Genomic DNA, 14,559 nt, shown 5'->3' on the forward strand with positions numbered 1-14,559 from the left:
TGCTTAGATTTTCATTTTTTTAAATAAATTTAGAATACCCAATTCATTTTTTTCCAATTAAGGGGCAATTTAGCGTGGCCAATCCACCTACCCTGCACATCTTTTTGGTTGTGGGGACAAAACCCATGCAAACACGGGGAGAATGTGCAAACTCCACAACGACAGTGACCCAGAACCGGGATCAAACCTGGGACCTCGGCGCCGTGAGGCTGCAATATTAATCACTGCGCCAACGTGCTATCCTGTGCTTAGATTTTCTGCGGGAGCAACAGGGGGAAGATTGGCAGAACCCCTGGAGAAACTATTAAAAAGTGGCCTTTTATGTTGTTTGTCCAAGGGTTCCTATAAAAGGTATCATAGAATGCCAGGAGACTGTAAGAATCCTGCGGATATTTAGGGTCATTATTGTTTTCTTGAAGTCAGTGGTCTCGGCACAACTGAAAAACTTCATAAAGGTGAGGGAGAAAAAAACCAAAGCTCAGGTAAGTAATTTTAAGAACATCATAAATATTGGAGAGGTACCAGAGGCTTGGACTGCAAACAACAAAAAAAGACATACCTTGCCTCATATCACAAATTATAAAAAATGGATGAGAGAATGGAGGCCATAAGAAATAGTCATTATGGATTTAAGAATAAAGGGCAGGTTCACTTGTCCTGAATTTTAAGGGGAGCTATGTTGTGGGTAGAAGAGAAGCATGGTTTAGAGAATTGATGATGCAGTTTTGGAGTGTACGTCTAATACTAGCTATAGAATGTGACATCTTGAAAGGAAAGGAAAATTTGCATTTATATAGCACTATTCACATCCTCTAGTCTTTACAACTGAAGCAGCTTTACAAACAACTAAGTACATTTAAAGGAGAGTCACTACTACAATGTAGAGAATGGGACCATCATTTTTCACATAGCAGGGAGCTCAGGATATATATTATATGTATCTCAATTATTGATGACTTAGATAAAGGGACTTAATGTTTTATAGTTAAATTTGTTGACAATAAAAAAGATAGATAGGAAAGCAATGTATTCGGAAGACCAAATTTCCATCTTGAAGCAGGAATCAGGAATTGGGCCATTTACAAATGTCACAATTCCACCTCCTTCCCAGTAGTTCCCAACCATGCTTTCGTCAAGGCGGACCAGGATAAGAAGGCTGGTGTCGGGCTGAAGCCTCTAGAAGCATGGCTGAGGTGAAAGTGGCGGTGGGTGAATGCCAATGTAGGCAGGTTAAAAGGCCCCATCTCCATTTGCTCGGACATTGGCCAAGTTCAGTAAATAAGAATGCGGCCACTTAACCCACCATCGCCTGCCCCATCAATGCCCCCATCATACTCCCCACCATCCTCTCACCACCCCATATCTACTCACCCAGTATCCACTATGTAAAAACCCACAAGCTCTATAACAATACTGGGAAGTCTTTGAGATGTTCAGAAAACTGTCAAAATAAACAATATTTCAAAAGACACTTGAAAATATCCTACTAAAACCCCATAAAACATTAGGTAAATAAAGTCATTCAAACCAAATTTATAAAAACCATATTAAGAGGTCATAAAGCTGTCAAAATAAGCAAATTCACAGACCCCTGGCAGCTAAACCAACAACATCTGCTGAGCTGAATCTATTAGTGGGTTTGGCGTTCGGGAAAAAACACTCATGATGTGATTCCATTGCACAACTGTGTCAACAAATCCTCCTGAGCTGAATATATTAAAGGTGAGGTCCCAGGAGAATAGCGAATTGTGTTTGTTTGTTTAAGAAGGGTAGCAAGGATAATCCAGGAAATTACAAGCCAGTAAGCCTTACGTCAGTGGTAGGGAAATTATTGGAGAGGACAGGATTTACTCCCATTTGGAAGCAAATGGACATATTAGCGACAGGCAGCATGGTTTTGTGAAAGGGAGGTCGTGTCTCACTAACCTGATTGGGTTTTTCGAGGAAGTGACGAATATGATTGATGGAGGTAGGGCAGTGGATGTTGTCTACATGGACTTCAATAAGGCCTGAGACTGGGTCCCTCATGGCAGACTGGTCCATAAGGTGAAGTCACCCGGGATCAGAGGTGAACTTGCAAGATGGATACAGAACTGGCTCAGTCATAGAAGACAGAGGGTAGCAGGGGAAGGGTGCTTTTCTGAATGGAGGGCTGTGACTAGTGATGTTCTATAGGGATCAGTGCTGGCACCTTTGCTTTTACAGTATAGAAAAATGATTTGGAGGAAAATGTAACTGGTCTGATTAGTAATTTTGCGGACAACACAAAGGGTGATGGAATTGCGGGTAGTGATCAGAGGATACAGCAGGATATGGATCGGTTGGAGACTTGGGCGGAGAGATGGCAGGTGGAGTTCAATCTGGTCAAATGTGAGGTAATGTGTTTTGGAAGGTCCAATACAGATGGGAAATATACAGTAAATGGCAGAACCCTTAAAAGTATTTTTGTTTTTATAAATTTGGAGTACTCAATTTATTTTTTCCAATTAAGGGGCAATTTAGTGTGGCCAATCCACCTAGCCTGCACATCTTTGTATTGTGGAGGCGAAACCCACGCAAACACGGGGAGAATGTGCAAACTCCACACGGACAGTGACCCAGAGCCGGGATAGAACCTGGGACCTCAGCGCCGTGAGGCAACAGGGCTAATCCACTGCGCCACCCTGCTGCCCTTGAACTCTTAAAAGTATTGACAGGCAAAGGGATCTGGGTGTACAGGTCCACAGGTCACTGAAAGTGGCAGCGTAGATGGAGAAAGTAATCAAGAAGGCATACGGCATGCTTGCGTTTATCAGCCAGGGCATGAATCTGAAAATTGGCAAGTCATGCTCCACAGCTGTATAGCACCTTAGTTAGGCCAAACTTGGAGTAGAGTGTTCAATTCTGGTCGCCATACTACCAGAAGGATGTGGAGGCTTTGGAGCGGGTACAGAAGAGGTTTACCAGGATGTTGCCTGGTATGGAGGGCAGTAGCTATGAGGAGAGGTTGGATAAACTCGGTTTGTTCTCACTGGAATGATGGGGGTTGAGGGGTGATCAGATAGAAGTCTACAAAATGAGGGCATAAACAGAGTGCATAGTCAGAATCTTTGTCCCAGGGTGGACGAGTTAATTACTAGGGGCCATAGGTTTAAGGTACGAGGGGCAAAGTTTAGAGGAGATGTGCGAGGGAAGCTTTTTACACAGACGGTAGTGGGTGCCTGGAACCCATTTCTGGAGGAGGTGGTAGAAGCAGGTACGATAGTGGCGGTTAAGATATGTCTTGACATACATGAATAGGATGAGAATAGAGGGATACGGACCCTGGAAGTGTAGAAGATTTTAGGTTAGACAGGCAACATGGTCGGCAGAGGCTTGGAGGGCCGAAGGGCTTGTTCCTATGATGTACTTCTCTTTGTTCTTTGAAGTCATTCAAAGAGATCAGCCACCTCTTTAAACTTTGAACTGGTGACACTGAAATTAATGAAAAGATGAAAGAACAGTGGACAATTGACAGAGTCAAATCTGAATTTCAACATTGTTCAGTGTAGAAGGGCACTTTATCTAATGGATAACATCGAATAAAATTTACATTTTCACAATGTTAGTCAATTTAATGGCCACTTACCTTTTGAGAACAAAGCCCTTTCATCACTTGCTATATTAAAAAATGTATATAATTTATCATACAGCATTAAATTGTGACATGTGAACACAAGAATACAAAATTTGGGAGCAGGCATAGGCAAATTAACCCGTCAAACCTGCTCCGTCTTTTGATAAAATCATGGCTGATCTGGGGCAGGATTCTCCGACCCCCCGCCGGGTCGGAGAATCGCCTGGGGGCTGGCGTGAATCCCACCCCCGCCGGTTGCCGAATTCTCCGGCACCGGATATTCGGCGGGGGCAGGAATTGCGCCGCACCGGTTGGCGGGCCCCACCCCCGGCGATTCTCCGGCCCGCAATGGGCCGAAGTCCCGCGGCTGGAATGCCTGTCTCGTCGGCGAGAATCAAACTAACTCTCTTACCGGCGGGACCTGGTGGCGCGGGCGGGCTCTGGAGTCCTGAGGGGGGCGTGGGGCGATCTGGCCCCGGGGGGTGCCCCCACAGTGGCCTGGCCCGTGATCGGGGCCCACCGATCGGCGGGCGGGCCTGTGCCGTGGGGGCACTCTTTTCCCTCCGCCTCGGCCACAACCTTCACCATGGCCGACGCGGAAGAGACACCCCACCCTGCGCATGCACGGGGATGACGTCAGCAGCCGCTGACGCTCCCGTGCATGCGCGGACACGCGCCGGCCGGCAGAGTCCTTTCGGCCCCGGCTGGTGTGGCGCCAAAGGCCTTCCACGTCAGCCGGCGGGATGGCAACCACTCCGGCGCGGGCCTAGCCCCTCAAGACCCCTAAAGGTGCGGAGAAATCCGCACTTTTGGGGCGGCCCGATGCTGGAGTGGTTCCCGCCACTCCATCTCGCCGGGACCCCCCGCCCCGCCGGGTAGGGGAGAATCCCGCTTCTGATTGTGGCCTCAATTTCCCTTCCTGACTGCCCCTCATAGCCCTTGCCAATCAAAAATTTAACTGAGCCTTGAATGCATTCAATGATCCAACCTCTGTAGAAGTGTATCCCACAGGCTAATGGCTGTCTGAGAGAAAATAAAATCTTATTTCAGTCTTCAGTAGAGAGCCCTAATTTTTAAACTGTGTCCCCTAATTCTAGACTCCCCCACAAGCAGAAACATACTCTCAGTATCCACCTTGCTAAGTTCCTAGGATATGGGGTTGCGCAGTGGCACGGTGGTTGGCACTGCTGCCTCGCGGCGCTGAGGAACCGGGTTCAATCCTGGTCACTGTCCTGTGGAGTTTGCACATTCTCTCCATGTCTGCATGGGTGTCACCCGCGCAATCCAAACATGTGCAGGTTGGTGAATTGGCCACGATAAATTGCCCCTTAATTGGACAAAAAGAATTGGGTACGCTAAATTTCTACGATATATGTTTCATAAGATCACCTCTCATTCTTCTAACCCAGGCTAGTCCAAGACCCAGCCTTGGGCCAGATGCGACCCGCTAGCCATTTTTATCTTGCCCACCACATCCTTGGAGTCAACAATGAAGTCCCCAAGAATTCCTGGACAGAACTTTAAAAAATACGCAAAGTCTGCTCATCCAATCAGAGGCGGGTTTCTCCATGCATTGGCTGCTGATAGGCTCACCAGTGGCTGCCAATGTAGGATGAAACCAGCCTATGATTGGACAAGTGGCACAATATAATTCACGTGGAGCTAGAAAGGTTGGGTGCTCGAAGTAGGAGGGGGGGGGGGGTTGTGTTCTTGGAGCTGGGAGTTGTTGGGTTCTTGAAGGTGTTGGTGTAGGGTGTTCAGAGCTGGAGAGGGTAGGTGCTTGGGGGTGTTGGGTGCTTGTCCCTGGAGTTGGATACTTGTGACTGGGGGTGGGGTTGGGTGCTCGGAGCTGGAGCGTCTTGGTATTGCAAGGTAGCGTTGAATGATCGCCTCGTCGGTCCGCAGTTCCTTCCGCTCGTTGCTCCTGTCCTTTCTGCCGTTTCTGCCTTCTCGCCAGCCCTTTGAGCTACCATTTGCCGGCATCTTCCTTTCTACTTATTCGTCATTGCTACCTTCCGGGTTAGTGGAGTTTTGGGTGGCTTTTTGAGCCAAACGTCCGAGAAATCTCGCTGTTTTGGGTCCGATTGGGAGGAGAGCCACCTGATGCGTGTCCGCTCAGCACATCACCACCACCAGAACCTAACCATCACCTTGACATTCATTGGCATTATCATCGTTGAATCCACCACAATCAACATCCTGGGGATTATCATTGATCAGAAACTGAACTGGATTAGCCATATTGATACTGTGGCTACTAGGGCAGGTCAAAGGCTAAGAGTCCTACGGCAAGTAACTCACCTCCTGACCCCCCAAAGCCTGTCTGCCATCTACAAGGCACAAATCAGGGTGTAAGAAAACTCTCCACTTGCCTGGATGAGTGCAGCTCAACAACATTCAAGAAACTCGGCACATTCCGGGGTAAAGCAGCCCGCTTGATTTCTGCGCCTTCCACAAACAATCAATCCCTCTGCTACCTACGAACAGTGGCAGCCGTGTGTACCATCTACAAGATGCACTGCAGGAATTTGCCAAATTTCCTCAAACAGCACCTTCTAAACCCATGACCACTACCTTCTAGAAGGACAAGAGCAGCAGACACCTGGGAACCCATCACTTTGAGGTTCCCCTCCAAGCCACTCACCACCCCGATTTGGAAATATATTGCCGTTCCTTCACTGTCGCTGGGTCAGAATCCTGGAACTCCCTCCCTAACAGCACTGTGGGTGTACCTACACCTCAGGGTCTGCAGTAGTTCAAGAAGGAAACTCACCACCACCTTCTGAAGGGCAACTAGGGATGGAAAATGAATGCTGGCCTAATCAGCGACGCCCACATCCCGCAAATGAATTTTTAAAATATTGCGAGGGGATGGGCTAAAAAAAGTAGGGAAATCTTGCTGCAGCTATATAGGGTCTATAAGATCACGAAGGCATTGTATATTGTTCTGATCATGTTATTTGAGTAGAGATATACCTGCATCGGAGGCTGGGGCATTGAATATATTCAAGACAGAATTTTGGTTTACAAGGGAGTCAAGGATTATGGGGACCATATAACAAGTCCCCATACAACAGGTTTTTTGGGTCAGTCTTCACAGTGGAAGACACAAATAACATGCCAGTGACTGATGGAAATAAAGATATGATAGGTGAGGACCTTGAGATTATTGTAATCACTAAGGAGGCAGTATTGGGCAAGCTAATGGGGCTAAAGGTAGACAAGTCTCCTGGCCCTGATGGGATGCATCCCAGAGTGTTAAAAGAGATGGCTAGGGAAATTGTAAATGCACTAGTGATAATTTATCAAAATTCACTAGACTCTGGGGTGGTCCCAGAGGATTGGAAAGTAGCAAACATGACACCACTGTTTAAAAAAGGAGGTCGGCAGAAAGCGGGTAATTATAGGCCGGTAAGCTTAACTTCGGTTGGAGGGAAAATGCTGGAATCTATCATTAAGGAGGAAATAACGGGGCACCTGGAGGGAAATTGTCCCATTGGGCAGACGCAGCATGGGTTCATAAAGGGTAGGTCGTGTCTGACTAATTTGGTAGAATTTTTTGAGGACGTTACCAGTGCAGTAGATAACGGGGAGCCAATGGATGTGGTATATCTGGATTTCCAGAAAGCTTTTGACAAGGTGCCACACAAAAGGTTGCTGCATAAACTAAAGATGCATGGCATTGAGGGTAAAGTGGTAGCAAGGGTAGAGGATTGGTTAACTAACAGAAAGCAGAGAGTGGGGATAAATGGGTGTTTCACTGGTTGGCAACCTGTAACTAGTGGGGTCCCTCAAGGATCAGTGTTGGGCCCGCAGTTGTTCACAATTTACATAGATGATTTGGAGTTGGGGATCAAGTGCAATGTGGCAAAGTTTGCAGACGACACTAAGATGAGTGGTAAAGCAAAAAGTGCAGAGGGTACCGAAAGTCTGCAGAAGGATTTGGATAGGTTAGGTGAATGGGTTAGGGTCTGGCAGATGGAATTCAATGTTGCCAAGTGTGAGGCTATCCCTTTTGGGAGGAATAACAGCAGAATGGATTATTATTTAAACGGTAAGATGTTAAAACATGCTGCTGTGCAGAGGGACCTGGGTGTGCTGGTGCACGAGTCGCAAAAAGTTGGTGTGCAGGTGCAACAGGTGATTAAGAAGGCTAATCGAGTTTTGTCTTTCATTGCTAGAGGGATGGAGTTCAAGACTAGGGAGGTTATGCTGCAATTGTATAAGGCGTTGGTGAGGCCACATCTGGAGTATTGTGTTCAGTTTTGGTCTCCTTACCTGAGAAAGGACATATTGGCACTGGAGGGAGTGCAGAGGAGATTCACTAGGTTGATCCCAGAGTTAAGGGGATTAGATTATGACGAGAGGTTGAGTAGACTGGGTGTACTCATTGGAGTTTAGAAGGATGCGGGGGGATCTTATTGAAACATATAAAATTATGAAGGGAATAGATAGGATAGATTTGGGCAGGTTGTTTCCACTGGTCGGGGAAAGCAGAACTAGGGGGCATAGCCTCAAAATAAGGGGAAGTAGATTTAGGACCGAGTTTAGGAGGAACTTCTTCACCCAAAGTGTTGTGAATCTCTGGAATTCCTTGCCCAGTGAAGCAGTTGAGGCTCCTTCTTTAAACGTTTTTAAGAAAAAGATAGATACCTTTCTAAAGAATAAAGGGATACGGGGATATGGTGTACGGGCCAGAGAGTGGAGCTGAGTCCACAAAGATCAGCCATGATCTCATTGAATGGCGGAGCAGGCTCGAGGGGCCAGGTGGCCTACTCCTGTTCCTAGTTCTTATGTTCTTATGTTCTTATGTAAAGTGCAGTTGAGGCCATAAACATATCAGCCATGAGCCTATTGGATGGTGGAGTGAGCTTGAAGGACCCTGCTCTTATTTTTTATGCTTCTATAAAAAGCCTCATGGGAATGTTGAGAGCAGAATAAATATGTTTTTCAATTTGGTGAACTGAGAAGCACACATTTTCAGAGAGATATTAAGTGTCTCTGAGTAACCGATCCTGGGACATGAAATCTCTTCTTTCATGCGAAAGGCTGTCAAAGAACCATATGATTGATTTTGGCTTTGCTGACAAGCTTGTGAACAATGCAGGCCCATTTTAGTGTACAGTTCCTGACTCAAAACCAGTGTTTTTCAAACTTCTTTTCCTGGGACCCACTTTTGACAACCGTCTGACCTTCAGGACCCACGGCAACCGACTTTTGGGACCCACACAGCCACCCTTTGCAATATATGCCACGTTCACTTCTCTTTAATGCAAAAGAGAAGCTGCTTGGTCCTCACTATCTCACTCCAGTCAGGTTCACAGGAGGATGGGGCAATGCACATAACAAGTGCAGACTTCAGCCAGTTTCTTTGTACCATCTTCACCTTTGCGAAAATGGAAAATCCAACTCGCACTTTTAGGTCATCATGAAGCGCTATAGCAACAAACTGCTTATTTTACTCAGCACTGGATACTCCTAGGACATGCTATTCCAGAATGCTGAGAGCCTCTGGGCTTTTGCTGCATTTTTGATATGCCATCGCAGTTCAGGTATTTCAGCGTAGTCTTTTAATTTGGAGTCAGCTCTAAGTTAATAATTGACTCTGGGGTCTTAACCTCAAAAGGAATTTTGCACCTGCAACTTAGCTTTCAAAATGTCCTCTCATTTGCCAGTACTTCCCTGTACATAACACACATGGGCTTTGCATTGGCACAATTGACAAAACCATACCTCAAAAAATCATCTTTATACTGCGTTGTTCCCGAGTTAAGTGTCTTCTTTTTTTAAATTTTAGAGTTTCCAATTCATTTTTTTCCAATTAAAGGTCAATTTAGTATTGCCAATCCACCTATCTGCACACCTTTGGGTTGTGGGGGTGAGTCCCACGCAGACACGGGGAGAATTGCAAACTCCACACAGACAGTGACCTGGGGCCGGGATCGAACCTGGGACCTCGGCGCCGTGAGGCAGCAGTACTAACCACTGCGACACCGTGCCGCTCTGTTAAGTTTCTTCTTTGTAGGCTGTTAACCAGAGGCCCTTGATCTCTGTACAGAGTAAACTGTCGCACTGCTCTGTCCTACACTGGACTCTCCTGAGCAGATTCAGTTGTGAAATCCTGTCTTGAAGGTGCACTGTCTATTAGTGCCTCTGGATGTCTCTTATTTGTAAGAAAACAATTCATCTTCACAGTCCTCTTGGCTTGCTTTCTAGCAGGTAGAAAACAGAAGAAGCAGTCCTCTGTGATTTGGCACCAAAAGTACATCTGTCATACAGGGAACGTGACTTGCTCACTGCTGCCGCTTCCGGCCTAAAGACTGCACACAGCCTTATTTCTTCTTATTTAAAAGGCGGCAGTGGCCACCATTCTCAAAAATATTTCCAGTAGCGACCATCGGGTGCTTCACTATGATCGGGGCCATCGCGGGAACCCAAGGTTGAACCCAAGACCCTCTCGACATCCGCTCGCTGGTCGTGACCCACACTGAAAATCCCTGCTCTAAACTGGAAGTAGAGTGTGATTGTATTGTCTCTCACTTAGTAACTACCAACAATTCAGCCAATGACTGAATTTACCTCCTCAGTCATTTTTGGCCTGTATGTCCATTTTTAAAACGTCAGGTGGTATTCCAAAGTTCCATATGTCCATGCATAATTTGGGGTTTACCTGCAGCATCATGGCACCCTACATCCGCAGCACAGGTGGAGGCAGCCTGCTAAATGCGGCCTCCTGATGTTTGCAATGACCTTGGCACACGTCCTCTGCTGTCCCGAAGTCTGGAGGACCCCAACATGATAAAGGCCCCTGCTCAGTGGCAGATGCACACGCATCAGTATGAGCAGCTGAAATGGATGGGGTCGCAGGCAGAGGGGACTGTGAGTGGCTGTACACTATTTGAGTATTCTGAGAGAAGACCCCTGGGTTGTCCGGCTGTTTCTCATCCTCTCTGTGGGTGCCCTGACTACTTGGGATGATGCACCTGGAGGGAAGTCAAGGTGCCTCATCACCCTGTCGCCCACATTTTGATGGTGCCCACCAGGATGCGTGACCATTTAGTGCAAGGATGAATGCAAATCCAGCAACACCTGCTGGAGCAAAGTCTCGATGGTCGTTGGCAACCTTCCCATGGTATCTTGATGCACTCTCATGTCAGAACCATGGCATCAGACAGACCGCAGATGGACTCCATCATTTGGTCTAGTCTGCCAAGTGACTGCCGAATCTCTGCTGGGTGTTACGCTGCCGCATGTTGTTGCAACTCCAAAATTAAGTTGGCAGCTGCTCACAAAGATTCATCACCTGATTCAAACTGAGTAGGGATTGGTCACCAGTAACCCTCTGAGTGCCGAAGATCTAGGCTGTTCCTCCCTCCCAACTGATTCACAGACGTGTCAGTGAGGTGTTATTCAGAAAGTGACTTAGAGCCTAATCTAGAGTTGTGCTCCACCAAGGTGTTTATCTCTGAGCTAGTGGAGGTTGTGGGAGAGTGCACTGACGGCTCTTCCAATGCGTCCTCTTTGGGCATGATCTGGACTTGGTCTTATGGTGGGTACCTTGTAAGCCTCGATCTGCTGCTGCCTAGAAGATAGAGAGTGCAGTTTCAGTTGATGCGCATGAGCATATAACACTGCATGTGACTCACTGGTGATTGTCAGGATGTGATGGAGCTGTGATCCGTACTAACGCAATAAGAAAATCTGATCTCCCCTTCCCCACAGGAGTGATCCCTGTCCTTCCCAGCCACTTCGGCGGAAGCCTCCTTTACTCATTGAGGAGAATGACTTTGGCCATCCCTCCTCCAGTCTGCGTACTTCCCATTCTGTTGAATGCCAGCATGTCCTACTTGAGAAAGAAAGTCATGCGATGAGAAGGGAAGGAACTAAGGTTGGGAAAGATGCACACTCTGTGTGTCTGAAGTCCTCCCCCGAAGGACCAGAGGATGGAATGCAAGCAGCATGATAGGTGAGATTGTGAGAAGACCATAAGACACAGGAGCAGAATTAGGCCCATCAGGTCTGCTCCGGCATTCAATCATGGCTGATATGTTTCTCATCCACAGTCTCCTGCCTTCCCTTAACCCCTGATGCCCTTATTATTCAAGAACCTATCTATCTCTGTCTTAAAGACACTCAGTGATTTGGCCTCCAAAGCCTTCTGCGGCAAAGAGTTCCACAGCTTCACCACCCTCTGGTGAAGAAATTCCCCCTCATCTCAGTTTAAAGGATCATCCCTTCAGTCTGAGGTTGTGCCCTCGGGTTCGAGTTTTCCCTACTCATGGAAATAGCCTCTCCACGTCCACTCTATCCGGGCCTCTCAGTATCCTGTAAGTTTCAATACGATCCCCCCTCATCCTTCTAAACTCCCATCGAGTACAGACCCAGAGTCCTCAACCACACCTCATATGACAAGTTCTTCATTCCAGGGATCATTCTTGAGAACCTCCTCTGAACCATCACCAAGGTCAGCACATGCTTCCTTAGAAATGGGGCCCAAAACTGCTCACAATACTCCAAATGGGGTCTGACCAGAGCCTTATACAGCCTCAAAAATATATCCCTGCTCTTTTATATTAGCCCTTTGACAGTATGAGAGATTCCGTGAGACCATCAGTGGTAACATTTGTCACCTGCTAATGGTGGAGTGAGGTCCCTAAAGAGGGTAGCCATTTGAATGCACGGTGCCAGGATAAAAGTTTAACATTGGAGGAAGCTGAAGGATGACTTACCCAGGTGGAGCCAATTAGATCATTCATTCTCTTCTTGCACTGGATGGCGTTTTGGGCAGAGTTGCCTGTCACGTTGGCCTGCTCCGTGATAGCCTAGCAGGCCAGGAAAGTGAAGTTGGTGTCCTTCCTGGACCCATCCTTGGGATACAGGGCATGCCTGTGTGCCCACAATCCTCTGATCAAAGCCGAAAAGGCATTATGGCCTTCTTCTTGCAGGTTGTTGACATCTGTAACCATCTCCTGGAGACAACTGTGGGCTGGAGAGAGTGATATGTATATGTTTGACTGTTATTGAAATATGGCCCTTCAACTCCACCAACTAATTGCAGGAGGATAAATCAGCACCCAACCCACCAGGTGATTTCATTCTGTGGATTAGGTGGGCAGGTCAGGGCCTCTCATGCGCCGGTGCTGACTCAATGGTCTAAAAGTCCTCTTCTGTATTGTAGTATTCTGTGATTCTGCAGCTCATCCAACCTGAATTACCTGAATCTGCAGATACCCACACAGCTCCCTTGCCACCTTAAATAGTAGCAGCCCCAGGGTTCCCCCAGCTGCCGCGTTCAACGGGGATACCTCACTCTTCCCTACGTTCAACTTATAGCCAGAAAACCCCCCAAATCTCTCCAATAAGCCCATAATTCTGCGCATACTTTCCAATGGGTCCGATGTAAACAACAACACGTCGTCCGCATACAATGATACCCAGTGCTCCCTACCCCCTATAAGTTGTTACTTATATACATTACATTTTTCTTGCCCGCACTAGTTTGCTTTATTTTACAGGGAGTTTGTTTTGGCCTTCATTTGACTAACAGCTCCCTTGCCACCTTAAATGGTAGCATCCCCAGGGTTCCTCCGGCTGCAGCGTTCAATTCTTCCCTACGTTCAACTTATAGCCAGAAAAAAACCCAAATCTCTCCAATAAGCCCATAATTCTGCGCACACTTTCCAATGGGTCCGATGTAAACAACAACACGTCGTCCGCATACAATGATACCCAGTGCTCCCTACCCCCCCTCATAATCTCTTGCCACTCAGCCAACACCCGAAGGTCCATCGCCAAGGGCTGTATCATCAATGCAAACAACAATGGCGACAGTGGGCACACCTGCCTTGCCCCCCTATGCAACCCAAAATCCCCTAAACTCATCTCGTTCGTTCAAAAATTAGCCATGCTAGCTATGGGGAATGCATGTAACAATTGAACCCACACCATACATTTTTGTCCAAACCCAAACTTTCCCAAAATCTCAAACAGATACCTCCACTCCACCCAGTCGAATGCCTTCTCCGCGTCCGTGGGTACAATCATCTCTGGCTTCCATCCCCCTGATAGAGTCATAATTATATTCAGCAACCTCCTAATGTTCAGCAATTGCCTCGCTGCCAACAGCTCCCTTGTGGGGGCTGCCGAGTACCTCCTGTCCACCTCAACTATCTTGTTCAATAACTGCCGCTGCTGCTCCCTCCTCCTCCTATCCCTGTGGTCTTTTGAACAAAATAATACCCCCTTGGACCACCGCCTTCAAGGCCTCCCAAAACGTCACTGCTAATACTTCCACCATTCTGGTCGAGCTGCACATAGTTCTTAATTGCCACTCTCACACTCCCAAAAAACTCCTTATTAGCCAAAAGTCCCGAGTCCAACCTCCCGGCCTCTGCACCTGTCCCAAACGAAGCCTCACTTCTAACCAGTGTGGCACATGGTCTGAGATCACAATCCCTGCATATTCTGCTCCTATCATCCTCATCAGCACCATCTGGCTCATCACAAAAAAATCAATTCTAGAAAACACCCTGTACACATGCAAGAAGAAGGAGTACTCCTTTCCTTCCAGGTCCCCAAACCTTCACGGATCAACCACCCCATCCTTTCCATGAAAGGGCATCATGGCAGCACAGTGGTTAGCACCTACAAGGTGCTCTTTCCAAGGGGCGGTGCAGAGTCGATGGGAATGGCCTCCTTCTGCACTGTATATTCTATGAACCCTCCCAGCTCTTTCGCCATCCTCAACCTTCCCATCGACTTAGGGTTCGACCTATCCAACCTCGACTCCATTACAATTAAACTTCTCCCCCACCCCATGATCAACTGGTGAGAATCCAGGTCTGGAATCGCACCCAGTAGCATCTTTACAAAATCAACATCATCCCAATTAGGTGCATCCACGTTTAAGAACATCACTGGCGTCTCTTCTAACACCCCACTCACTATCACGTACCTCCACCCTT

General features: G+C 47.4%; 1 long non-coding RNA gene across 2 annotated transcripts in view; it reads right to left on the bottom strand.

Annotated features, from left to right (window-relative positions):
• Positions 1-14,559, bottom strand: part of LOC140411627 (uncharacterized) — a 102,472-nt gene that overhangs the window by 54,761 nt on the left and 33,152 nt on the right. Inside the window, exon 1 of one of the 2 annotated variants that reach the window (XR_011940906.1) lies at positions 12,325-12,576. The exons of the other annotated variant lie outside the window; for it this stretch is intronic. This is a non-coding gene — a long non-coding RNA (uncharacterized lncRNA). Of the gene's footprint in view, positions 1-12,324; positions 12,577-14,559 lie in introns of those variants that run through there. 2 annotated transcript variants of the gene reach the window in all.

This window comes from Scyliorhinus torazame, chromosome 4 (assembly GCF_047496885.1).
Source record: "Scyliorhinus torazame isolate Kashiwa2021f chromosome 4, sScyTor2.1, whole genome shotgun sequence".
NCBI classification, from domain to species: domain Eukaryota; kingdom Metazoa; phylum Chordata; class Chondrichthyes; order Carcharhiniformes; family Scyliorhinidae; genus Scyliorhinus; species Scyliorhinus torazame.